Source organism: Mobula birostris, chromosome 3, assembly GCF_030028105.1.
Source record: "Mobula birostris isolate sMobBir1 chromosome 3, sMobBir1.hap1, whole genome shotgun sequence".
NCBI lineage: Eukaryota > Metazoa > Chordata > Chondrichthyes > Myliobatiformes > Myliobatidae > Mobula > Mobula birostris.
The window spans coordinates 138,045,505-138,073,431 of record NC_092372.1 but is presented as its reverse complement, the minus strand read 5'-3'; the positions used below and the strand labels follow the sequence as shown (position 1 = coordinate 138,073,431).

Here is a 27,927-nt window from a genome sequence, read left to right as displayed (position 1 = left end):
TTTCCTCTCTTTTGTTATAATTAAAACCCCGATGTCTGATTCTATCATGATAAACCACTCCTTTTCCCATTACTTACATTGCCCACAATTGCTACAATCCAGTTCAGCAAGCAAGGATCAGACAGGACTCCAGAGAGTTACAAGATAGCCAGGAAAACACTGAAAACTGGACTAAAGAGAACTAGAATGTGGCAAACTAAGGGCTTGGTGCGTATGATTTGGGAAAACCTCAAGGTGTTCTACACGTATGTGAAGAACAGGATGACTTGAGTGAAGGTAGTACTGATCTGAGATGGAAGAGGGCCTGGAGTTAGAGGTAGAAAGGGAGGTACTAAATGAATAGTTTCTAATGGACCTTGACATTTGTGAGGACAGTGTGAAAAAGGATCATATGTTAGAACATGTTGATGTTAAGAGATAGGATGTGCTGGAATTTTTGAAAAACATTAGAATAGGTAAATCCCTGGGGTGCATAGAATATATCCCAGGTAACTATGGGAAACAAGGGAAAAGACTGCTGTGCCTTTGGCGATGATCCTTGTGTCCTCACAATAGTAACAGATGTTTGGAGGGTGGCACATTTTATTCCTTTGTTTTGAAAAAAGGAGACCGGATAACCCTGGAAATTATGGACCAGTGAGTCTTACTTCAGTGGTGGGCAAATTATTGGAGAAAATTCTTAGAGGCAGGATTTATGAGCATTTGGAGAAGTATTAGTGATAGCATAGCTTTGTGAGGGTCAGGTCACGCGGAATAAGCCTGTTTGAATTCTTCGAGGAAGTGACAAAACAAATTGATGAAGGTGGAGAGGTGGATGTGGTGTATGTGATTTTAGTAAAGCGTTTGATAAGTCTCCCCATGGTAGGCTTATTCAAAAAGTTAGGGGCATGGTTTCTAGGAAAACTTGACTGTGTGGATGCAAAATTGGCTTGCCCATAGAAGGCTCATGGTTGTAGGTGGAACATATACTGCCTGGAAGCTGGTGACCTGTGGTGTTCCACAGCAATCTGTTGTGAGACTTTGTGATGTTCATAAATTCCTTTGATGAGGAAGTAGAAGGGCAGGTTAGTAAGTTTGCAGATGACACAAAAGGTTGGTGGAGTTGAGGATAGTGCAGAAAATTATTGCAGGTTGCAATGGATTATTGACAGGACACAGAGCTGGGCTGAGAAGTGGCAGAAGCAGTTCTACCTGGAAAAGTATGAAGTGATTCACTTTAGAAAGAGTTAATATGAGGGTTCTTAGCAGTGTGGAGGAACAGAGGGATCTTGGTGTCTATGTCCATAAATTCCTTTAAGTTGCCACACAAGTTCATAGGGTTGTTAAGGTGTCTGGTGTGTTGGCCTTCACTAAATTGGTGATTGTGTTCAAGAGCCTTAAGGTAATGTTACTCTATAAAACACTGGTTAAACTACACTTGGAATATTACGTCCTGGAATATTGTGTTCATTTCTGGTTGCCACATAATAGGACGGATGTGGAAGCTTTAGAAAAGATGCAGAGGAGATTTACCAGGATGCTGCCTGGATTAGAGAGCATGGAGAATAATAGGTGACTTGATAGATGTGTACAAGATGGTAAGAGGCACAGAATGAACACATAGCCACAGAGGAAGTAGCTAAAACCAGGAGGCATAATTTTAAGGTGATTGGAGGAAAGTATATGGGGTTATAGATACATGGGTGATGGAAAAATGGAGAGCTATGTAAGAGGGAAGGGCTAGATTGATCTTAGAGTAGGTTAAAAGGTTTGCAAATAGAAAGCCTCTGTTGTAATCTTCTATATAGCTGAGGCTTCCAAGTATTAGCATCATACCTTTACTCTGAAACTCTTTGTATCTATAGATCAAATAAGTATTTTATACTACATTTTAACTTGCTTTACATCTTTAAGGCTTTGTATATGGAGAATTAAGCAGTCTCTCTCATCCGTACATTTCAGATGCATGCCGATTTCATGATCTTATCTTGCCATATCAGTCTTCCCAAACTCTCTCACTTAACACTTCAACCTTTACTATTATGTTTCCATCCATTCCATCAGCCCATTTGGGTGATCCTGAGAGCTACACTATTCCTGCTGTGACTTACTAGTGCCCCAAGTTTCATAATACTGGAAAACATCACTCCACACTATAACAGCGATGATTTTAAATATTAAAAGAGGAATTGCTTTAAAATTTACCCTTGGAGAATATCATTATGTAATTTTTCACAGAAAATATCTCATTCATTGAATTTTCCAGACAATTCAATGACCTCCCACTCCGGCTGCCCAAAGGAAGATGCTTACAAACTCTAGGTATACCTTTCAGTAACCCTACAAGTCATGTCTAGGTGCCTATTGTTTGCTTCTACATGGTTTAGGTGTTTCCTGAATGGCAGAACAATATAAAATGACCAGTGATGTGTGTATAAGTACATTCTTTGGTGGCCTATCTCCCTACAACCATGTCCTGAATTCAATGCGTTCCAAATTTCTCAGCCACCCTCCACATTCCTCCACCCACTACATTTCCCCAAGCATATGCAATGTTCCTTTATGCTTTTGAACAACACCTGCAAATCTGAAGGGACGGTAAACAGGATTTACTTGATGCTTGTTAGACTGCCTGTCCCACTTTAACTCCCACAACTTACACGACAAGGTTGCTATTTATAAATCCTGAACTTTCTGAATTGAGCTAGATCATTGGCTTAATTTTATTTATTTATTTATTGTGAGCTAGAGTGCAGAGTAGTCCCTTTTGGCCCTTTGCGCGACACTGTCCAGCAATCCCCCAATTAATCACAGGATAGTTTACATTGACTAACTAACCTACTAACTGGTATGTTTTTGGACCGTGGGAAGAACCTGGAGCACCTGGAGGAACCCCACGCCATCATGGGGAGAATGTACAAACTCCTTACAGGAACAATGGTCACCTGTACTGTAAAGCATCGTGCTAACCACTGTGCTACCATACCTAATCTGTTGGGAGCCAAAATGATTTGGAATCTATTGCACACAGGCTAGTAATGGGAAACTAAAGGAAGTCACTCTATAAGTAGGGAGCTGACATCCTGCATCCAGAGTGAGGACTGTCTCCATTGAAATGATCTTCAAAGTGAGAGCAGCTGTAACCATGTATCATGCCAAAGTTTCAACTCTGAATAATGGAATCAAAACAAATGGTGCTTGAATCCAAAGACTGGCGGTGCAACCTCTGTCCTCATAAGAATCAGTGAGTCCCTTACACTTAGTTGCAGCCCACCAGTAAGAAGGTACTTTGAAAATAAAACTGTCTCACTACTCTGAGGTCAAATACTTGAATTATGAAATGTCCCATGAAACATTTGAGAAACGGAATGTATTTTACCATATGGTGAAGATGTAGATGTCGCTGCTACTTTGATAATGGGATTATTTCCTCAGTAAGATTTTGAAGCAAATCAATAACAAACTGATCCATACCAGTTGAAGACTTACAGTTCCTACTTGCTCTGTGCCTATGCAGAAATTTGGCTGCAAATCATTTGATAGCATCTAATACAGTCACAATTATTAACGTGCATGACTCTCTTTTCTTCCTCCTCCAGGAAATATACAAAGGAAACTGTAACCTAACCTTGGTTAAACAAAGATCTTAATGACAATATTAGATTCATAGAGGTGGCAGAAAGTTGCCAGCAATTTTACTGCATGCCTTGAAGATTGGATACAGTTTAGAATCCAGCAAAAATGGACCTAGAAAATTAAGAGTGCAAAGATAGACTATGAGAGAAAACTTGTAAGGAGCATAATAGCAGATTGTAAAAGCTTTTACAAGTTAGTAAAAGAAAACGATTAGCAAAAACAAATATAGATCCCAAAAAGTCAGAAATTAGTGAATTTATAATGGAAACAAGGAAATGATAGAGCAATTAAACAAAAAATTTTGGTTCTGTTTCATGGTTGAGGACGCTGAACTTGTTCAAAATGCTAGGAAACCAAGATACTAATAGCAGAGAGGAATTAATAGAAATTCTTGTTTGTAAACTTACTTGTGTGGTGAAATTATTGTGATTGAATTCTGGTATATATCCAGGTCCTACTAATCTGGGTACCAGAATGCCAAAAGAAAAAAAAGATTTAGCCAAGTAAATTACAAACTTTCCAAAATTCTACAGAATGTTGAATGTTGTTCCTGCCAAGGAGGATGGGAAATGCTTAACAGAGGGAGGGAGAAGACAGGAGATTAATAAACAGGTGGAGGAAAATGAGGGAGTTAACTATAAAGGATGTGATAACAGAACACTTGGAAAATACCATCATGATTTGACAAAGTGGATTTCTGAAAGGAAAATAAGTTCAAGAAACTTAACTGAAGTTTTGAGAAGGTAACTGGATGTAAGGAAGAACCACTGGATGTCATGTATTTTCTGACATCTAACCTGAAAGTTAAGTATGCAAAATTAAAGCACGTGGGCTTTTGTGTTTATGTACTGCGAAGGATTGAAAACCATGTAGAAATAATTGGGCCTTTCTCAGGGGACAGGCATTGATTCGAGGGCACTGCAGGGATTAGTATTTCCGTCCCAGCAATAAACAATAATTTGGAACTGAATTTCTATATTTACTGATAATATGGAACTGGATGAGCATGAGTGTGATGAGAATACCGAGGTTACAACTGAGATATAAACAAGAAGGGCAACTGGCCAAATAGATAGAAAATACGATGTAAAATGAACAGCTATGAAGTTACATACAGATAGGAAAAAAAAGACCCAGAAAGACAGAGTATTATCTAAACAGCAACAGACTGAGAAATGTTAATTGACAAACAGAAGTGACCTCATACATCAGTTACTGAAAGCAAGTTTACTTTCTCACGGGCATGCACAGTAACACAACAGAATCGATGAAAGGCTGCAAACAGGGTGGACAACCAAACAATGACAAAAAACTGTGTAAATACAAAAAAGAAAAAAAACAATAAATATGAGATGAAGATTCCTTGAAAGTGAGTCCATAGGTTGTGTTCAGTTCAGTGTTGGGGTAAATGAAGCTGAGTGAAATTATTCCCTCAGGTTCACTAGCCTGATGGTTGAAGGGTAATAAATGTTCCTGAGGGTATTGTAGATCCTGAAGCTTCTGTACCAACAGCGAAAAGAGAGCATGGCCTGGAGGATGAGGGTCCTTGATGATGGATACTGCTTTCCTGTGACACTACTCCATGTGATGTGCTCAGTGGTGGGGAAGGTTTTACTCGTGAGGGACGGGGCTGTGTCCACTACTTTTTGTAGGCCTTTCCCCTCAAGAGCATTGGTGTTACTATCCCAGGCTGTGATTTCAAATACAGGAGCAAAGGTTTTGAATTACAATTAACTCAGACCTTGACAGTGTCATTATGCTTATTTTGTTGTTTCTTTTGTATATATGTGTTTAATTTATGTTAATTTCAGTTTATGTTTACTTGTGTTTGTCCTAGTCTTGTAATGTACTGTGCTGAAGCTGGGAAAAAATAATTTTCATGGCATTTATAGCCCATGTATCTATCCCATTAACAACAATAAACTTGAACGTGAAATCACACATGCAAGTATTACGTGCCTTTTTGGACTCTTTACATAAGAAAGGATGTACTTGGCATTGAGACAGCAAAGAGGATTAGATTGACTGTGATAAACTTCGAGTTAAGAAGAATGAGAGGAAATCACATTAGAACATACAAAGTTGTAACAAAGCTTGACTGCCAGAATACTGAGAAGACAGTTTCCCTCACTGGTTGATCCTCAAAACACAACTTCAGGATTTGGGCTAAGACATGCAGAACTGAGATGAGGTGAAATTTTGAAGATGTAGAGAAATAAGGACTGAGGAGAAAAAAATGGGTGCTAAACCTGTAGAATCCTTAATGTCAGAGGGCTGTGTGGGCCAAGTCACCTCAGATAATAAGCAATGAGATAGCCCTCTAGACGTAACAGGCTTGGAGACAGTGCAGTAACATGGTATTCAAATGAAGGATCAACAATGATTGTATTGAATAGGAAATCAGGCTTGAACGGCTAAATAGTCTACTCCAGCTCCTATTCTACGACGTTGCTACATTATTATGCAAACATTATCTATTGTGGTTTTACTAATTGTTACAATAAAACAATTCTTTGCTCAACAACCCTCACGAGTGTACCAGAAGTGACAGCAAGATAAAAAAGCAGAAAAGAAAATTAACTATTGTAAATCTATCGCGCAGGTTTCAATATATATATATATATTAAAACATTTCCTGTAAATGGTGTGAAGAGTCATAAAGTCATAGAATATATATACCAGCACAGAAACAGGCCTTTTAGCCCATCTAATCAATGCCAAACAATTATTTTGCCGAATCCCATCAACCTGCATCTGGACCATAGTGCTGCATACTCCTGCCATCCATGCACTTATCCAAAGTTCTCTTAAATGTTCAAATTGGAGCTGCTTCCATGACTTCCGCTGGTGGTTTATACTACTCTCTCACCACCTTCTGATTGAAGAGGCTCCCCCTCATGCTCTTCTTAAATATTTCATTTTTCCCACATAACACATGACCTCTAGTTGCAGACTGACCCAACTTCAGTGGAAAAAGTCTGCTTGAACTTAGCTTATCTATACACCTCATAATTTTGTATATTTCTTCATTCTCCTATCCTCAGAATAAAGTCCTAACCTATGCAAGCTGTCATATAACTCAGGTCCTCAAGTCCCAGCGACATCCTTGTAAAATTTCCCTGCACTCTTTCAATCCTATTGACATCTTTCCAGTAGGTAGGTGACCATAACTGCACATAATACTCAAAATTAGGCCTCACCAATGTCTTATACAACTTCAACATGACACCACAACTCCTGTACTCAATATTTTGATTTATGAAGGCCAATGTGCCAAAAGTGATATTAGTGCAATTCTAATTCAGTGGAAATAAATAAAAACATATCAAAATATCACTGAGCCCTAATTAATGGAGGAAAATCAATTAACAGGTGGACACCATCAGCACCAAGAGCAAAATGCCATTGAGCAACACATGGCAGAGCACGGCATTCTTCACACCAACAGGCACCCATCTGTTGGAAAATGTAGGCTCCATTACGTTCTATAATTTCTTCAGTGCCTGTACCCAGACCCCTCATAAATATCCAGATATTTGGACGAAAGATCAAAGCAGCTGATGGCAGTACTGGAGAAACCTACAGCCATCTGTTTTACAAGGTCATAAAAATTAAACTGTAGCCTGTAAACTTAATTTGTAAAGAAACCACATGGAACATTTGTGCAGAATTTCATTTGTTAATAGTTAAAATCAGTTAGGCTCCACATTGTTCTAAAATCTGTGCCTGGGTAACAGGACTGTCAACCTGGAGAACAGTCAGCATTGGTTAGCACCTGAATTAATAAAAGTCAGTTCAAAAAAAGACATCTGTTTCAAAACTATTCGACTTCTAATTATTGCTTGTAATGATGGCAATAAATAATAGAAACTTTTCTGAAAAGAATTTTGAAACACAAAGGACAGATACTCTATCAAAGAGGGAAAAAAAACACATTACAGTTCACTTGCAGTTTGTCACAAAGCAAGTTCTCATATTGGTACAAGCTCTTGCAAAGTCGTTCACAAAGGTTCAAATAAACCATTTTATTACTAGTGATTAAGATTAAATCCCAAATCAGAACTGGGAAATTAAGAACCAGAACAATTTATTACATACAAAATATTAGTTCTGATATTTATAGGATCCAGGGAGGATGTGGGCTATCATTAGAAAGGAAACTTGGATTAACAAAAACAGAAGGAAGACAGGAAAGCAAAAATTGCTGAGTAGAAATAAGAAAAAAGTTCTGAATACTGCTATCACATCACCATCCAGACTGGAAAATCCCTCCCTCATCCTGTAGGAGCTGGACAACTTTGAATTTGCCAATTATCTGCCCACTGTCCATCATTTCACAAGGTTGGCATCACTTGCTCCAGAAACATCATAGCTTCTTCAAGGAAGAGCACTGTTTTCAGCACACTGTTCAGGGTGGCCTCAGATATTTGTCTGCTATGTCTCCAAAAGGACGACAACCCTGATCTCAGGTGCTTTGATTTCCAGGTGACTATTCTAGTAATGACCCTGTCGCTACAACATCAGTATCATATTTCTCACATTGGCAGACAGCTTCTCATTCTGCAATTCTATAATTGACCCAGTGCAGGGTTGGACCAGATCAGCACCTGGCTTAACACCTTTGGAATTCTACCTTAAGAGAGAAGTCTGACGCTCAATTTTTCTACTTCAATCACATACCTCCCGCTGCATATTTATTTTGCATTAATGACAACATTTTCTAAGGCCTTCCACTCTTGATAGGCCCTCAAATGCATTGAAGAAATGCCCAGAACAGACAAACTTTAAGCACTCTGAGCAAGGAAACACCTGACTTTTAAATTGTCTTCAGTTGTATTATTTAGCTCCAACACGAGACAATTAAAAAAATCCAAAACACTTTGTCTCCCCTCGTTGCTAGTGAAGAAATCTCTTTGAAAGCAATGCTTAATCTGTCTTTATGCCATAGGAAGAGTTGGAGCAGGAAAAAAAGGGGTTAACTGTTTCTCCCCTCAGTCAGTCTGTGAACAGCTGCATTGACAATTCAAATGAAAACAGCTCTAAATCCTGCTTGTCACACTGATGATATATTGCCTGTAATGGGATGTTTCCAACACTTCTCCATGTGGCTGCTCATATTCACAGAAGGCTTTGCAAACACAGCACATACCATCTTATACACGCACCTCATGCTTGTGATAGCAATGTAGAGAAACCATCCATTACAGTAAAATTTAGAAGTACATTGACCACCTTTATCAAATTCCAATTGATAGAACAGTATGAGTTGTTGATTATGCCTCAGGATCTGGTAATTGGAAACTGTAACGGACCAGGAGAGTCAAGAAATTAACAGATTTAGTAAGCTATTATATGTTCACAGCAAACCGGGTGAATTATTTTTATTCATTGGAGAGATATCTTTATAAATTGGATGTCAAGTCCATTACAGAAAAACGTGATAAGCATATAACCAGCTTGTGAGGAAATGTTATTCTTGGACATAAATCTTCATAAACTGGCAAAGCATAAAGCTAATTTGTAGCTCTTCAGAACCAAGGTATTTTAACCCAAGGAGTTCAACAGGAATAATTTCAGGCAAAATGATTAGATCTCAAATAAAAAAAAAATGAAGCTACATTTGTTAGGGAGGATTCTGTAGTTATATGAATATAGCAGATATTATTTCAATAAAGAACCAAGCTTCAGTAAATTACAACCAGTAGATTGAAGTTAAACTGGCCTGCAGACTAACTGATATTGCTTGCAAAATTTGACCATGAGATGTTCAGATATGCACGTCAAACATTAAGACAATGGAAACACAAAATACTCTGCAGATGCTGGGGTCAAAGCAACACTCACAACATGCTGGAGGAACTCAGCAGGTCGGGCAGCATCCGTGGAAATGATCAGTCAACGTTTCAGGCCGGAACCCTTCATCAGGACTGAAGAGGGAAGGGGCAGAGGCCCTATAAAGAAGATGGGAAGCAGAAGGCTAGTAGGTTCCAGGTGAAAAACCAGTAAGGGGAAAGATAAAGGGATGGGGGAGGGGAAGCAGGGAGGTGATAGGCAGGAAAGGTGAAGAAGGAATAGGGGAAAACACAATGGGTAGTAGAAGGAGGCGGAACCATGAGGGAGGTGATAGGCAGCTGGGGGAGGGGGCAGAGTGAAATCGGGATAGGGGAGGGAGGGGGAGGGAATTACCCGAAGTTAGAGAATTCTACGTTCATACCAAGGGGCTGGAGACTACCTAGACGGTATAGGAGGTGTTGCTCCTCCAACCTGAGTTTAGCCTCATCATGGCAGTAGAGGAGGCCATGTATGGACATCGGTGAAACCCGACGCAGGTTGGCGGACCACTTCGTCGAGCACCTCCGCTCCGTTCGCCACAACAGACAGGATCTCCCAGTTGCCACCCACTTCAACTCTGCTTCCCACTCCCATTCGGATATGTCCATACGTGGCCTCCTCTACTGCCATGATGAGGCTAAACTCAGGTTGGAGGAGCAACACCTCATATACTGTCTAGGTAGTCTCCAGCCCCTTGGTATGAACATAGAATTCTCCAACTTCTGGTAATTCCCTCCCCCTCCCTTCCCCTATCCTGATTTCACTCTGCCCCCTCCCCTAGCTACCTATCACCTCCCTCATGGTTCTGCCTCCTTCTACTATCCATTGTGTTTTCCCCTTTTCCTTCTTCTCCTTTCCTGCCTATCACCTCCCTGCTTCCCCTCCCCACCCCTTTATCTTTCCCCTTACTGGTTTTTCACCTGGAACCTACCAGCCTTCTCCTTCCCACCCTCCCCCCACCTTCTTTATAGGGCCTCTGCCCCTTCCCCCTTCAGTCCTGACGAAGGGTTCCGGCCCGAAACGTTGACTGATTGTTTCCACAGATGCTGCCCGACCTGCTGAGTTCCTCCAGCGGGTGTGAGTGTTATTAAGACAATGGAGTTGTGTTGATTGGCTTGCATCAAACCGGATAACAAGGCTAAGTTATTTGTACTAATATGACTGAATTCAAGCTGGCAGACCAGGCTGATATTGTCACTTAGCATTATCAAACATGTCACAGGTATAGTTGCTGATCTATTGTGTATTCAGAGAATCAGCTCATACAAACACTCTTGGGCATCTGCCTTTCTGTTTTCAGAAGTTTTTAGAATATCTGTGTCATTAGCTTGCCCCAGCAGGAGTGTCTCCCACTGTAGATGTGTAATTCCAAGGAAGTATTGTCAACCTAAAATATTGAAGGAAGTAATGTCATTGTAACTATTGAAATTGTATTGAATCATCTGTGGTAACCTTTGATCTAGAGGGTATAAAAATGTGATGTACTTTTGGGTTTTAAAACTTCTACTGAAAGTGTCTGCATGTGAATACCTGCTTGTTATGATAAAAAGAAGTCTCTATCACCAGCTTCAGTGGCTCTCCGGCGACTTCGATCACAGTTACAGAACGTTTCATCTAACATAGTTTGGGATGGAATCCATTTGAAGTGTGCAGGATTAGGATTGCAACAATGAACATTCTTATATTTAATTGTGTCTTACATTTGGATTCTACAGTCATGGAAACTGGGAAGTAGGGAGTTGTGCTGGAGATGTACGAGGGGTGATTGATAAGTTTGTGGCCTAAGGTAGAAGGAGTCAATTTTAGAAAACCTAGCACATTTGTTTTTCGTACATTTACACACTTAGTCCTGCAGTCGTGGAGCATACAAATCCCTTCTTTGTAGAAGTCGGCACCTTGGACCTCCAGAAAGTGGTTGACAGCAGGGGTGATTGATAAATTCATAGCCTAAGGTAGAAGGAGGTGAGTTATTAACTTCAAACTTTCTGCATTTTCACTCAGAGTTGAACTGCACGTGCATGTAACAAGACCTGTATAGCTCATCGCATTCTACCTAGGGCACAAACTTATCAATCACACCTGCGTGGACCACCTGGAGGTCCAAGACGCTCTCGTTATATGCACGTGCAATTCAACTCTTTGAGTGATAATGCAGAAAGTTTGAAGTTAATAACTCATCTCCTTCTACCTTAGGCCACAAACTTATCAATCACCCCTGCTGTGGACCACTTCGACAAAGAAGGGATCCGTATGCTCCATGACTGCTGGACTAAGTGTGTACATGTAGGAGGGGACTATGTTGAAAAATAAATGTGCTAGGATTTCTACAACTGACTCCTTCTACCTTAGGCCATGAACTTATCAATCACCCCTCGTATATGGAGAAAAATTGAGTACTGTGTTCAGCAGATTGTCATTCAACTGACACCTCTTTTTAAGGAAGTGGCATAAAAAAATCAACTGGTATCTGTAGCTTTCCAATTGAAGAGCAGTCATCAATGAGAAGACACTAACCAGCATCTTACAGAGGATGGAGGCTGCTGGTGACTTCGGCCAAACCTGCAAAGATGACATCTTCACCAGCAGTTCAAAAACAAATGGAGCTCTGAAAATGCTTATTTTGTGGCATAGAGATAAACTATACAAAAAAAACCTCCCTGCTTCTGGATCACACGTAATCTACCTCGTTATGACCTTGCACATAACATTTACTTGCACTGCACTTTTTCCAAGGCCTTTACACAGAAACATAGAAAACCTACAGCACAATACAGGCCCTTTGGGCCACAATGCTGTGCCGAACATGTACTTACTTTAGACATTACCTCGGGTTACTATAGCTTTCTATTTTTCTAAGCTCCATGTACTTATCCAGGAGTCTCTTAAAAGACCCTATCGTATCCGCCTCCATCATCTTTACACTTTATCCTGCATTGTTATTATTTTACCTTATTCTAGTTCAACTGTGTAATGATTTGATCTGCATTAACGGTACACAACACAAGCTTTTCACTGTATCTTGGTGCCTGTGACAATAATAAACCAATACTAGTACCAATCATATGTTGCTCAATCTGTCATCAAAATAAAATTGGATGAGTGTGTCTGCCTCCTCCTGTTTTGTGCACTGCCACTCCCAGAGCTCAAATCCCTCTCCCACTGACATTAATGCTTTTTTCCATTATTGATCTTTCTCTTACAATCTTGTACCTCTCTACCATTTAGGTTCTGTGACTCTGCTTCTATTTCAACATACCAAATGTACCTTGCACTCTACTTACTGCAGATACAGAACAGAGGAGTGTTTTTTTTTAAACCACCGTTATACTAGTTTCTGCCGTCGAGTTTCTCAGGAAGGCAGATCCCAGTTGTGCAGCTGTCTGATTTCGACAATAACCTGTACACATAGGTATGCTGTCTTTATTATACCAAAATTCAACAGAACTCCTCACATGAAGAATGCAGACATAATCTCTCAGAACCTCAGGAGAAATCTAAAAGTAGGGTCAACCTGATCCAGAACCTGATGAGATCACAAGGCGAACAAACACTTTGTAAAGTTACATACAGCAGGGCACACGCTATAACAGAGTAGTGATTTCAAGTTGGCTATTAAACTTGCATGCAAAATCTGACAATGTCCAGCTTATGTTTAGCACAAATACCTTGTTTTCATTGCTACCATCAGGAAAGATGTACAGAAGCCTGAAGTCACATACTCAAAGATTCAGGAACAGCTTCTCCCCTCTGCCATCCGGCTTCTGAATGGGCATTGAACCCATGAAAACTACCTCATGAATTTTTTTATTTCTATTTTTACACTACTTATATATTTAATATATATATATACTTACTGTAATTCACTTTGTATTGCATGATACTGCAGAAGCAAGGACAACAAATTTCATAACATATGCCAGTGATATTAAACTTGATTCTGATTCTGAGAAAACAGCTACAAATTTACTGAGCAAATTGATTATTATTGGAAAAAATGTACTTTTTTTACTAATTCTAGTTGACAGTTCAGATAACGGACCCAACTGGATTGCTGTGTATAAATTTGTCGAATATAAACATCCTGACAATGCCTTGAAGAGAGATAATTAACTCCCACTTAACACATTCTTTATGCACTCTGACTACTTTCTCCACTCTTATGTCTACAGCTGCAAAAACATTCTTCAGTACCCAACATGCCAATGCTTTAGCAAAGTTTTCCAGGGAAGCCGTTCTCGTGACTAAATTGGACTGTGAGGTTGTGTAGTCTCTGTTGCAGTAACATAATCTTTACTTATAGTAATAGGCCCCTAGTAAATGACAGTCATCCTTGGTAACTAATTTTACCTTATGTCTCAGCACAAAAACTAAAAGTTCAAAGTAGATTTATTATCAAAGTACATACATGTCACAGTATACAACCTAAGATTAATTTTATAGACATATCAGAATGGGAATGGGACATGGAATTAACATGTGGACCTGTTGGTATGGTAGTCACTTCCCAGGCAGGAGTTGATATGTTTCATCACCAACCTCTCAAAAACCTCATCACTGTGGTTGTAAGTGCTACTAGGCAATAGTCATTGAGGCAGGCTACTATATTCTTAGGCACCGATATAATTGAAGTCTGCTTGAAGCAGGTGGGTGCCTCAGACTGCCGAAGCACATTTTAATTCCATGTCCCATTCCCATTCTGATATGTCTATCCACGGCCTCCTCTACTGTCAAGATGAAGCTACACTCAGATTGGAGGAACAACACTTTATATGCTGTCGGGTAGCCTCCAACCTGATGTCATGAACATTGACTTCTCTAACTTCCGTTAATGCCCCACTTCCCCTTCGTACCCCATCCGTTATTTATTTATATACACACATTCTTTTTTTCTCTCTCTTTTTCTCCCTCTGTCCCTCTCACTACTTGCCCATCCTCTGGGATTCCCCCCTCCCCTTTTCTTTCTCCCTAGGCCTCCTGTCCCATGATCCTCTCATATCCCTTTTGCCAATCAACTTTCCAGCTCTTAGCTTCATCCCTCCTCCTCCCGTCTTCTATCATTTCAGATCTCCCCCTCCCCCTCCCACTTTCAAATCTCTTACTATCTCTTCTTTCAGTTAGTCCTGACGAAGGGTCCGAAACGTCAACTGTACCTTTTCCTAGAGATGCTGCCTGGCCTGCTGCATTCACCAGCAAATTTATGTGTGTTGCTTGAAATTCCACCATCTGCAGATTTCCTCGTGTTTGCGTTTTCATATTCTATAATTCCCCATATATTCTCTAGTCCTATTCTCTACCATACACTTTACACTCATCATCCCCTAATGGAAGTACATAAATAACTAAGTGTAAATGTCATGCAGATGCAGTTTAAAGGCCAAATGTTGTCTTCAGATAAGGCAGGAAGTCAATTTTAATTTTAACAAAGGACTGCAGATGCTGGAATCTGGAGTAGCACTAAAAGTGTCGAAGGAACTCAGTGAGTCTGGCAGAATTAGAATCAGTTTTAGTAGCACCAGCATATGTTAAGAAATTTGTTGTTCTGCAGCAGCAGTACATAATAACACAGGGAAAAACATGAATTACAATAAGTATATGTATAAATAGTTAAATTAAATAAGTAGTGCAAAAATAAAAATAAAAACGTAGTGAGGTAGTGTTTATGTGTTCAATATCCATTCAGAAATCAGATAGCAAAGGGAAGAAGTTGTTCCTGAATCATCGAGTGCGTGCCTTCATCCTTCTGTACGTCCTGTCTGATGACAGCAATGTGAACAAGCCTTTTTGAGGCATTGCTCCTTGAAGAGGTCCTGGATGCTATGGAGGTTAGTGACCATGATGGAGCTAAGTTTACAACTTTCTGTAGCTCGTTTTGATCCTGTGCCATAACCCCTCCCCCCCCCCCCCCCATACCAGACGGCGATGCAGCTAGTTAGAATACTCTCCACGGTCCATCAGTAGAAATTTGTGAGACGCCTGATCAGTTGTGTGCTTCCAGCATTTTGTGTTTTGTTTAATGATAAATAGATCTGGGTTTACAGAATTAATCTTGTTCACATTTTGATATTTTACAAACTACTTTTCAGTTGAGGATTCATTTATAAATTCCAATGGTAACTGCCTTCCTAAATGTCATACTGTAATTAAAGTCCCTTTTTCAGTGATGGTATTTCAGAACCTCCTCTGGCAGCAGGTGCAAATGATTCTTTTAAAGTGCTAGTTTCAATATAAATGAAAACGTAATAATTTACAATAGATAAAATTGGCAAGTGCTATATACTGTGGATAATAGTTTAATATATAGTTATAGCAGATCTCATTTGCACAGCATATCAGAGGTTTTACTTTCATTTATGTGGCATATTAAAATGCAACAAAGAGCATCAGTGTAACCGATCAGGTGTAATTAGAATGTATTTTGCTGATTTTTATTTTTGATCTGGGAATATAGTGTAAAACTATCCACTAAAAATTGTCTGTAAGAGAATTCCTTTTTTGATCTCCATATACTTCCCTTTTATATTTTTAAATCATACTATTTTCAATACTGACGATAAACCATGAGATTGTGTGCAAATATCGCCAATTTAACTTATTTAACAGCATGGCTTAAGTTGAAAGGGAGGGTGTAAGCTACTCCTGAGGCAGCCCTAAACTTTGGCAGCTGTTGAGGGCAGTCCTAGCCTTTGATAGAAAGTGGGGTGAAATTCTAAACTACCACTGTATCAAGCTGAGACTGTTATAGAATTCAGCAGGAAGGAGCCTAAAACATTTTTACTGTCATTACTGTGGAAGAATCATTCTGGATTAAAACCAATCTGAAGTGGAGTGAGAAGTTATCTTGTGAGTACCTCATGCTCATAACAAATGAGAGAAAGTAGTGGTGTTGTAGGACAGGTTTGTACCTTCCAAATGAATCTCACGGAGACTCAAAATTCAACTCTGTAGTTTTTATTAAACTTGGTGAAGACTCATAAGTGGAAAAAGGAATTACTGCGTATAGCTGCTCTGCTTGAGGCCAGATAAGCCAACAAAGAATTAGGTTCATGTACCAAGGTTTGTAAATATAGTGGCCCCAAAAGAAAGACCATCTGTTTTGCTCTTGAAAATCTTTTCTAATCATAAGCACGCCATTTTCTGAAGTATTTCTTTCAGTCAGTATAGCCCCCGGAAAAAGCGAATATTATCAACATGTTGATCAAACTTGACTTATTCAGAAGGGATGTTACTGTCTCTTTAAATGAATAAACAACATTTTTTTGGTTGAAGATTCACAACCTTTGAAGGCTAATTTGAGACTGCAGTCATGAGCTTCAACAACTATCAATAACAGGAAATTCATATGTCATTAATTTTTGAACTCCTCTGACTCCAGGCTCCCAAGGGTAAACGTCATATGGCTGAAAGCTCGAAACAGTAAAGAGATAGTGAAAAAAAATGACATTCTTTGAGCTTTAATTCCCCCATGCACACAATCACCAACTGTTCACATGGCAACACTCGCAAATCAGGTGTGTTACAGGAAGATTGCGTGGTTCCAAAAAGCAACAGTAATCAAGAACAGGAAGCAGGAAGATAGCTCTACCTTTCTGAACAGAATGGAATGTTCGAACAATGAGTCATACCCCATGTATTATTAGATCTATTCAGAAGCTTGGATGTTTGCATTAAGCATCCAGAGGCTAGTGACAAAGTTGAGAAAGCAATCAAAAATCAGCAAGAATGTTCTAAAAGTTTATTCCAATACAGAGGCTGATTTTGCAGCTTTCCACTGGCGAAAAACCATTACCCTGGACTCTTCCACATAATGAGTAACAGCATCTTCCCACCTACCCTGCAAATCAATATCTTAACCATTCAATGAAATTATCCTTTAATTTTCTATATTCAAAAAATACAAGCTTGCAACCTATTTTCACAATTGATGTCTTTAGATAATGAGCCATAAATAATTTCTTCTGTTGGCTTTCAGCCCTCCAATGTACTACTCCCAATATCTCTTTATACCTGGTATTTTTCCCTGAAGAGAAAGGGTTTACCACTGCAAGGTATTTAGTACAGTCCATATTTTTTGTGTAAACCATTTATGATTGCAGTACAGAACATCTAATGATGAGTAAGATGATAAATTAACTGGATAGTATACACCATACGTGATAGACAGACCCCTAACTTGTGTGGAGTACATAGGCACCATTTTATTATTACACTCTTTCACTTCAGGCACAATATATTACACTACGTCACTACTTTTTTATTTTTATTTTTGCAATGCTTATTTAGTTTAACGATTTTATATATATATATATATTGTATACACACTTACTGTAATTCACATATTTTCTCTATTATGTATTGCATTGTACTGTTACCACAAAGACAGCAAATTTCACAACTTATGCCAATGATATTAAACTTGATGCTGATTCTGACACAGTTTTAAAAAACTAAACAAAATCAGTTGACTAATACTTCCTTCCTCATTCTATTTCTCATCAGAGATTATTCTGAAGCAAAACTACCATTTGTCATTGTTACCAGCATTCATGAACACAAAATAATTGCGTGGCCAAAAATAAATTCAACAAACTTTGAATAGAAATGTTGGCTAGTAGTTAACGTCCATTGCAGGAAAGAATTCCACTTAACAGCACTGCTTCATCATTTAAAAATAATAAATTATTAATCCATCCCTATCTTCCTTTTCTGGTCAGCAGGATGCCACAGGGAAAAATAAAGAGATTAGGTCACTCAGGACAGATACGATTCTGTCAATGTCTCTACTCTGCTGGTAGGCACCACATTGCAGTCAATTATAGAATCAAACTACAAGCCAAAAATTACTCTAGCAATTTACAGCAAGAATAACATGAAGACTACTGAGGGTAGATGAATTAATGGATAGGTCTGGTGAAAGGGGGTTCACTTGATTAAACTTTTCTGTTACTCATTCTATGCAAAGTTTGTATAAAACAGCAGATTTCTTGTCTCCTGTGAAAACAGATGAACTCAATTGAACATTTTGATCCTTTGCTGAAAAATGGATGGTTGGTACAAATTCACTCATAGTCTGCAGGGACCTGCTCTACTACACAAAAAGGCAATAGAATTTCTTCTGAATGCTCCCTACTTTTCCTTGTAACTTCAGCAGTAACCTCAGTGAAATGGGACAAATTGCTATTTTTAATGTGTTCTCCAGAGCTTTCACTTTCAAAGTTATGATGGGAAATTAAGAGATACGCTGTGGAAAGTTCCTGAAAACTAAACATTTGTGCTTATGATGAAGGAATGAAAGTGATGGCAGTGAATCATCACAGCTACCATTCATGCCGATCATCCTCAGATAATGTATCATTCAGAGGTAGATAATAATTCATTCTCTTCAGCTGAAACAGGGTTAGAGAACAGAGGTAACTGGACAAGAACTCATGTATGTAACTTAGACAACATTGACATCATTTTAAGTCATACATTCTGCTCTTCTAGTATTTTCATCATAAAATGCTTTGTGTACACATTTAATGGTAATATGCAATTGTATTCTCCTGTCAGTGCTGGTTCTGTAATACTTCAGCTGGTAGGAGAGTGCAATTACAGACAGCCAGAGAAACAAATGTGCTCTACACATTTTTCAGGTAGATAACAGATGTCTACAGGTCCAACATTATAGTCAAATGTCTACTTACTTCATGGTGAAAATACCAAAAGTGTTTAAATCTTTCTTGGTGCTGCTAGATGTAGAATCCTTGCAAGTAGAGTTGAGAAACTGCAAGACCCTGATGGGAGTTATATACAGGCCCCCAAACAGTAGCCAGGATGTGGGATATAAATTTCAACGGGAAATAGAAAAGGCATGTAATAAGGACAATGTTACAATAGTCATGGGGTATTTCAACTTGCAGGAAGATTGGAAAAGTCAGGTTGACGTTGGATCTCAAGAGCGACAATTTGCAAACTGCCGCTCGAGATGGCTTTTTAGAGCAGCTTGTGGTTGAGCCCACCGGGGAAAACGCAATTCTGAATTTGGTGTTGTGTAATGAATCAGATTTGATTAGGGAGCTTAAGATAAAGTAACCCTTATGAGAGAGAGATCATAATATGATAGAATTCACCCTGCAGTCTGAGAGAGAAAGGATAAAAGCAGAGATATCAGTATTACAGTAGAGTTAAAGGAGTTAGAGAGACATGAAAGAGGAGCTGGCCAAAGTTGATTGGAAGGGGACATCCGCAGGGATGAAGGTAGAACAGCAATGGGTGGAGTTTCTGGGGCAGTTCAGAAGACACAGTATAGGTACATCCCAAAAAAGTAGTATTCTAGAGTGAGAATGAAGCAAGTGCGGCTAGAAAGGGAAGTCAAAGACAACATTAAAGGAAAAGTGAGGACATAAAATATAGCAAAAATTAGTGGGAAGTTAGAGGATTGGGAAGCTTTTAAAAACATAGAAGGCTACTAAAAACATAAGAAGAAAAAAAATGAAATATAAAGGTAAGCTAGCCATTAATATCAAAGAGGATATCAAAAGACTTCCCAGATTTGTGAAGTGTAAAAGGTGACAGCATGGGAAAATGTGGGACAAAGAAATGGTGAACAAATTTAATAAGTATTTTGTACCAACCTTCACTGTGGAAGACACTGGCCACATTCCAGAAATTTGAAAGTGTCAGAGGGCAAAAGTGAGTGTAGTTGCTACTACTAACGAGAAAGTGCTTGGGAAGCTGAAAGGTCTGAAAGTGGGAAAGTCACCTAGGTCAGATGGATTACACTACAGGGTTCTGAGAGAGGTACCTGATGAGATTGAGGAGGCATTACTAATGATCACAGAAGAATCATTAGATTCTGGAATGGTTGCAGAAGACTGCAAAATTGCAAATATCATTCCATTCTTTAAGAAGAGAGAGAGGCAAGGAAAGAAAGGAAATTATAGGCCAGTTAGCTTGCCTTCAGTAGTTGGGGAGATGTTGGAGTCCATTACTAAGGATGAGATTTTGAGTACTTGGAGACACATGGTAAAATAGGTCAAAGTCAGCATGGTTTTCTGAAGGAGGAATCTTGCCTAACAAATCTGTTGGAATTTTTTTGAGGAAATAACAGGCAGAGAAGACAAAGGAGAACCAGTAGAAATTGTTTCTTGGATTTCCAGAAGGCCATTGACAAGGTTGCTTAGCAAGATAAGAGCCCATATTATTACAGGAAAGATACTAGCATAGATGGAAGATTGGTTGACTGGTAAGAGTCAAAGAGTTGGAAAAAAGAGGGCCTATTCAGGTTGGCTGCTGGTGAGAAGTGGTGTTACACGGGGGTTGGTATTGGGACCGCTTCTTTTCATGTCAAATGCCAACAATTTGGATGACAGAATTGATGGCTTTGTGACCAAGTTTGTAGATGATACAACGATAGTGCAGGGTCAGGTAGTGTTGAGGAAGTAGGGAGTCTGCAGAAGAACCTGGACAGATTGGGAGAATGGGCAAAGAAGTGGGAGATAGAATATATTTTAAGGCAGGGTATGTTCATGCACTTTGATAGAAGGAATAAAGCAGCGGGCTATTTTCTACATGGGGAGAAAATTCCAAAATCAGCCACTTACAATGACCAAGTAATCTACCAATCAGTACATCTCTGGATTGTGGAAGGAAAATGGAGCGCCCTGAGGAAACCAAAGCAGTCATGGGGGGAACATATAAACTTCTTACAGACAGCCCCAGGAATTGAACCCAGGTGACTGGAACTGTAAAGCGCTGTGCTAACCACCACTCTACCATGCTGCCCCCAACAGAACTGAGACAAGAGGGAATTTCGTTAGCCAGGGGAGGGGGTGGTGGTGAATCTGCAGAATTCTTTGCTACGAACGTCTGTGGAGGTCACATCACTGAGTATACTTAAAGTAGAGGTTTGACAGGCTCTTGGTTAGTCGGGGCATGAAAGGTTGTGGGGAGAAGGCAAGGGGAATGGGGTTGAGAGGGATAATAAAGATAAGACAAGATTGTCAAACAACTTTGGGACCAACTAATTTCACTTAAACTAATTTAAGATCAGAGTGCAGAGATAGAGAGTGGAAGGTCTCATGCTATCCATTCGAAGTAGGCTGCCGTGGGTTTATTGCGTTCACTTTCCAGAAGTGGCTGCTTGACCTTGGCTTCACTAGAAGAGAGATCAAGTCAACCAGCAGGGCTGTAGCTGAGGCAGCAGAGAAAGGATCAGCATGGGTGTGGACCAAGTATGTCCAGAGGGGCAGATAGTCAGACAGTATATACCTATCTTGCAAACCCTTCAGTAGTTGCATAGACACCTGAAGAGCAGACTATCTGTTGGATGGAAGTGACCAACAACTCTGATAGAGGCAGATGCCAAGTTTTTAAGCTCACCAGTGGGAGGTGGTGCTTTAGCACTGCTAGCCCACCACCTCGAGGGAGTCTTGATCATAAGCGGGCCGAAACTCCTGAAGACAGGTGGCAGACCAACTGATGATCCCACTGGTGACAGCACAGGACAGTAAATATCTTAGTCCACGTGTATTTTTAACTCAACACTCTCTTCTGCCTTTAGGATGTGCCGCTACACAGCAAAACAAAGTAAGATCCCAGTTCAATTTGCCTCATTAGAGGCATGCAGCAAATATTTGAACTAGATCATCCTACAATTTGCACACAATTCATTTATTAGGCTGTTAGGTTTGTATGAGTGGATCCATTACAGAAGCTCATATGAATGTTAACAGCAGGTTTTATAAAATAATTTAAAAATAAAGAATTTTGAAAGAGCACAAAGGGAGTCAAAGATTCAGATCTGAAACCATGTACTGCTTCAATAATTTACAAATCATCTACTAAAACATTGACTGAAAATAGGAGAAAGCTTATTAGAATTACTTAAATATTTTGGGGATGAGGATCTGTAGCTGTAAAGATTAAGCTGGAGAAGCTGCTCTTCAGTAAAGAAGAATGAGCAGAGATTTGATCAGAGTTTAAAAGATTATATCTGGTCACTATTCCCCATGGAAGATGGTCTGATGACATGTAAGAGAATAACTTAGAAGGTTACAGACGAAGGGTAAGAGAAATAGGACTAAAGGGATTGCTCTGCTAGCAGCCAATGTAGCAAAATGGTCTAATTCCTTGACATAATAATTGAATGATTTTATGTAAATAAAGCTCGTATGGAAGTCGTGGAAAGTTCTTTTTCATTCTCATTAAAACTAATTCTTCTTGTCTGTCATTCAGGAAGCCACTGACTTTCAATTTTCCACAAATTTAGTTAAATTGAAGATATTTGGATTATTGCTGTTGCCTAGAGACAGGGTTCTTTTTCCTGCATTTTATTCGGATTATTTTCATTAACAGCTGTATGTTTCTTTATGAGTTACCAGCTGTTTTGGAGCAATGTAAGATTATTTTACAAAGCCGTTCATCAGTTACTCTGACACTCAGGGGATGACACATATATAGTATAAAGTCAATAGTAACTGAGATTAAAACTAAGGAGGACAAACCTGCAGTTATATCACATTTCAATTCCAATCCCCATTCCTATTCCGACATGTCAGTCCTTGGCCTCCTCTTCTGCCACTCTCAAATTGGAGGAGCAACCACTAATATTCCGTCTATGTAGCCTTTAACGTGATGGCATGAACATCAATTTCTCCCACTTCAATAATATATTCTCCTTTCTCCTTCCCTCTTCTTTGTTTCCCTACTTTGGCCTCTTACCACTTCTTCTCACCTGCCTATTCTCACGCCCAATGCCTCTCCTCCTTCCATTTCTCCTATGATCCACTCTCTTCTCCTATCAGATTCCTTCTTCTCCAGCCCTTTACCTTTTCAACTGATCACCTCCCAGGTTCTTACATTATCCCCTCTCCCCCACCCACCTGGTTTAACCTATCATCTTTTAGCTTGCCCTCCTCCCCTTCCCCCACCTTCTCATTTCGTTATCTTCCCCCTTCCTTTCCAGTCCTGATGAGGGTCTCGTCTGGAAACATTGATTGTTTATTCATTTCCGTAGATGCTGCTTAGCTTGCTGAGTTCCTCCAGCATTTTGTGCTAGTTGTTATATGACAACTGTTTGGATGTTAAAGGATCAGAAAACTGGTTTATACTGGGATACGAAAACAAAAACAATGCAGAAAAAAATTAAAAAGCCTCTTGCAACATTGACATTTGGTTAGGTATATGTGGCAGCCTGCAACATCTCTTTGACAATGCTATTGCTTTTTGATGATGTGGTAGGAATTAAACACAGCAGGCAATAGACTCAAAGGCATTCTGAACAACCAGCATGGATTTAGAATGGGACCTTCTTTCTGAGAATCTGCTGCAAAATGGGAATTAAGTGGTAGAAAACCTACAAATGCTGAAAGTATTCAATTGCCAATATGTTTACTGGCAGCTATAAAAATGACATGACAGCTATAAACTGCTATTTGGTTATAAAACACAACAGTGTATAAATCTTTTTAAAATGTCAATATTCTGGGTGGTATTATTAAACTTTTAAAAATTAGACACATAATCAATAAAACCAGATTTCTGACTTACAAATTCAAAGTATCTTCCTTTTGATACCGAAATATGAAAAGTTCAACCCCTCAGACTTCTGTCTCCATGCCTTTTTCTGTAAATCAGTTCAATGAAATTCCAAAGAGCACAAACCAAGATTTATTAATCCACCAGGGCCAGTAAAATGAGTATTTTCCCCCTTTTTCAGCCTCTATGATTTTATCTCCTTCTTCATGGCAAACATTTTAGAAATGAGCCAAATTATTTTTTTCTATGAAAATGAATTTTGAAACAGAATAATTATTTCAAAATCATTTCTTTCTGTCATTTTTTTGGCAAAAAACATCTACGTAATGTTTTCCATTCTCCTGATTTTGCTCTTAATTTTTTACTCTTATTTTTCTAAAAGTTATAACATTAACAATGTCTATCTTGAGGACGGAACAGAAATTATTGTAACTTGGCATTGTCATGATCTGTCCAGCTGTACAATAGACTGGTCACTTCCATTTGTAAACATGAGATCTAAAGAGACTCATTTTTGAAAGACACGTCAGCAGTCTTCCCTTCCAATTTTTATTATAATCTGCAATGTGGTGTAGGGTGAGACTTGTGGCCGGGGATGGAGTGGGTGTGTGAGCAGCAGAGATTCACGAAGCAGAAAAGAAAAACAGCCATGAAGCAGCTCTACCAACCTCCCGCCACCCAATATCATTTTGGAAATCTTCCCCACAACTTTTGTATAGGTGACGTGTTCAAGCACATTATACTGGGATTTAAATAAGTGGTATGACAGCATGTGATGAATTTCCTACCAACTGCATAGAAAGCTGTCAGTGAAAGGAATAACATTCTGCTTCTGTATCCAATGACACTGCATACGAAACAGAACCAATTTGCAATTCACCAATATGACAAAACAAGGGAGGAAACTGGCCAGTTAAGATTGTACTGTGGCGACCCACTTTCTAGCGCACACAAACCAGCTCACAACAGCGCGCGTAGGCAGAGGGCTGGCACCAGAAAGGGCGCCAGGCCATCTTCACCAGCAGGGGGAAAATCCCGCGCGCGGAAAGGGTCTGGGAATATGCATTCCCCACAGCAATCCCACCCCAGGGAGGGAGGGAATGGGAAGGCTTTAAAAGCAGGCCGTGAAGTTTGAATAAACCTCTTTCATCGCAACTCTAACTCACTGACTCCGTGTGGTTATTCTAGCGCTGTGTGTAGTACACCGCTACATTTGGTGACCCCGACGGCCCAAACGATATTTGGGCCAGGGATGACCGACGCCGCATCTGTTCACGCAGTTTCATCACAACTGCCAGGCTTTTGGCCGCGGAAACCCCGTCTGTGGTTGGAACAGGCAGAAGCACAATTCCGCATTCGGCAGATAACCTCAGAGTCCACTCGTTACTACTACGTGCTGAGCTCTCTCGACCAAGAGACTGCTGCACAAGTTGAGGAGTTTATACAGTCGCCCCCGGAGAACAACAAATACACAGCATTCAAAGCCCTGCTCATAAGGACTTTTGGACTCTCACGGTGCGAACGAGCACGCCGCTTAATGCACCTGGATGGTTTGGGAGACAGGCCGCCGTCAGTATTAATGAACGAAATGCTGGCCCTGGCTGAAGGACACAAACCCTGCCTCATGTTTGAGCAGGCATTCCTAGAGGACATACGCCTGCTGCTGTCCGACGCAGGTTTCAGCAACCCCTGGGAGGTGGCGGCCCGAGCAGATGTGCTGTGGAATGCCAGGAAAGAGAGAGGGGCATCCGTCGCACAGATCACCAAGCCGCGTGCCCAATGGCAGACCAGACCAGGCCCAGCAGCAGAACCCAATGAACAATGGTGCTTCTACCACCAGCGGTGGGGCACAGAGGCCCACCGCTGTAGACCACTCTGCATATTCCCAGGAAACGCCAAGGCCCAGCCGCCGCCGATCGCTACGGTGGCTGGCCATCAGGACAGCCTCCTGTACATCTGGGACAAACAGTCTGGACGCCGATTTTTGATCGACACCGGAGTGGAGATCAGCGTTTTACCTCCAACGAGTTACGACACCCGCAACAGAGAACCAGGACCCACCCTGAGGGCCACAAATGGCAGCACAATACGAACCTACGGCACCCGCACGGTGCAGCTACAGTTCAGCTCCAGCCGGTTCACGTGGGACTTCACACTGGCCGCCGTGGCCCAACCACTCCTGGGGGCGGATTTTCTGCGAGCCCACAGCCTGCTGGTGGACCTGCAAGGGAAGCGATTAGTCCACACCAAGACTTTTCAAACGTTCTCCCTGGGTGAAGCAAAGTTGCCAGCCCCACGCCTGGACTCCATCACACTGTCCAACGATGAATTCACCAGGGTCCTGGCGGATCTCCCATCAGTACTAACACCGCAGTTCACGGCAGCCATGCCCAGACACAGAGTACAGCACCACATCCCGACCCAGGGATGGACCACCCTTCCACGCCCGTGCTCGAAGGCTTCCCCCGGACAAGCTCCGACTGGCGAAGGAGGAGTTCAAGAAGGTGGAGGAATTGGGGATCATACGACGGTCCGACAGCCCATGGGCCTCCCCCCTGCACATGGTGCCCAAGGCAACGGGGGGCTGGAGACCATGCGGTGACTAACGCAGGCTGAATGAGGCTACAACGCCAGACCGCTACCCTGTGCCACACATTCAAGACGTCGCAGCAAACCTACACAGCGCAAGGATCTTTTCCAAGGTAGACCTCGTCCGGGGATACCATCAAATCCCTGTACATCCGGACAACATCCCCAAAACAGCACTTATCACCCCGTTCGGACTTTTCGAATTCCTCCGAATGCCGTTTGGTCTAAAGAATGCCGCACAGACTTTCCAGCGGTTAATGGACGCGACCTGGACTTTGCATTCATCTATTTGAACGACATCCTCATAGCCAGCAGTAGTCGGCAGGAGCATCTGTCCCACCTCCGCCAGCTCTACTCCCGCCTGAGGGAATTCGGCCTTACAATCAACCTAGCCAAATGCCAGTTCGGACTCGATACCATCGACTTCCTGGGCCACAGGATTACTAAAGACAGGGCAACCCCGCTGCCCGCCAAGATAGACGCGGTCCGCCACTTCCCCCGACCCAACACAATCTAAGGCCTGCAGGAATTCGTGGGTATGGTGAATTTCTACCACCGTTTCCTCCCCTCAGCAGCCCGAACCATCCGCCCCCTGTTCACTCTAATGTCGGGTAAGGGGAAGGACATTACCTGGAACGAAGAGGCCGCAACCGCTTTCGTTAAAACCAAAGAAGCCTTGGCAAACGCCGCGATGCTAGTGCACCCCAGAACGGACGTTCCTACTGCCCTCACAGTGGACGCATCCAACACAGCAGTCGGTGGAGTGCTGGAACAACTCATCGAGGGTCGCTGGCAACCCCCGGCGTTCTTCAGCAAACACCTACGACCACCTGAACTCAAATACAGTGCTTTCGACCGGGAGCTATTGGCACTATACCTGGCAATCCGGCATTTCAGGTACTTCTTAGAAGGTAGGCCCTTCACAGCGTTCACAGTACACGACGGACATCCGGCATGTCTCGGGAAAGAACAACGTCGTGGTGGACGCACTTTCCAGACCTACCATACAGGCCCTGTCCCAGGGGGTGGACTATGCAGCGCTGGCAGAGCCACAGCAGGCAGACACTGAGATCTCCAGTTACAGGACTGCAGTCTCCGGTTTACAGCTCCAAGACCTCCCCGGAGGCCCAGGTGAGAGGACCCTACTATGTGACGTAGCTACCGGCCAACCCCGCCCCATCGTCCCAGCAGCCTGGCGCCGGCGGGTTTTCGAATCCATTCACAACTTAGCGCACCCCTCCATCAGGACAACTGTCCGGCTGGTCGCAAACAGGTTCGTGTGGCATGGGCTTCGTAAATAGGTCAGGGAATGGGCCAAAACGAGCATGCAGTGCCAAACGGCCAAGGTGCAGCGGCACACCAAGGCTCCGCCGC

General features: G+C 41.2%; 1 protein-coding gene and 1 long non-coding RNA gene across 4 annotated transcripts in view; one reads left to right on the top strand and one right to left on the bottom strand.

Annotated features, from left to right (window-relative positions):
• Positions 1-27,927, bottom strand: part of agmo (alkylglycerol monooxygenase) — a 393,034-nt gene that overhangs the window by 27,484 nt on the left and 337,623 nt on the right. The gene's annotated exons all lie outside the window — the stretch shown is intronic.
• LOC140195294 (uncharacterized) overlaps positions 15,205-27,927 on the top strand; it is a 129,684-nt gene continuing 116,961 nt past the window's right edge. The window contains exon 1 of the long non-coding RNA XR_011885413.1: positions 15,205-15,269. This is a non-coding gene — a long non-coding RNA (uncharacterized lncRNA). The remainder of the gene's footprint in view (positions 15,270-27,927) is intronic.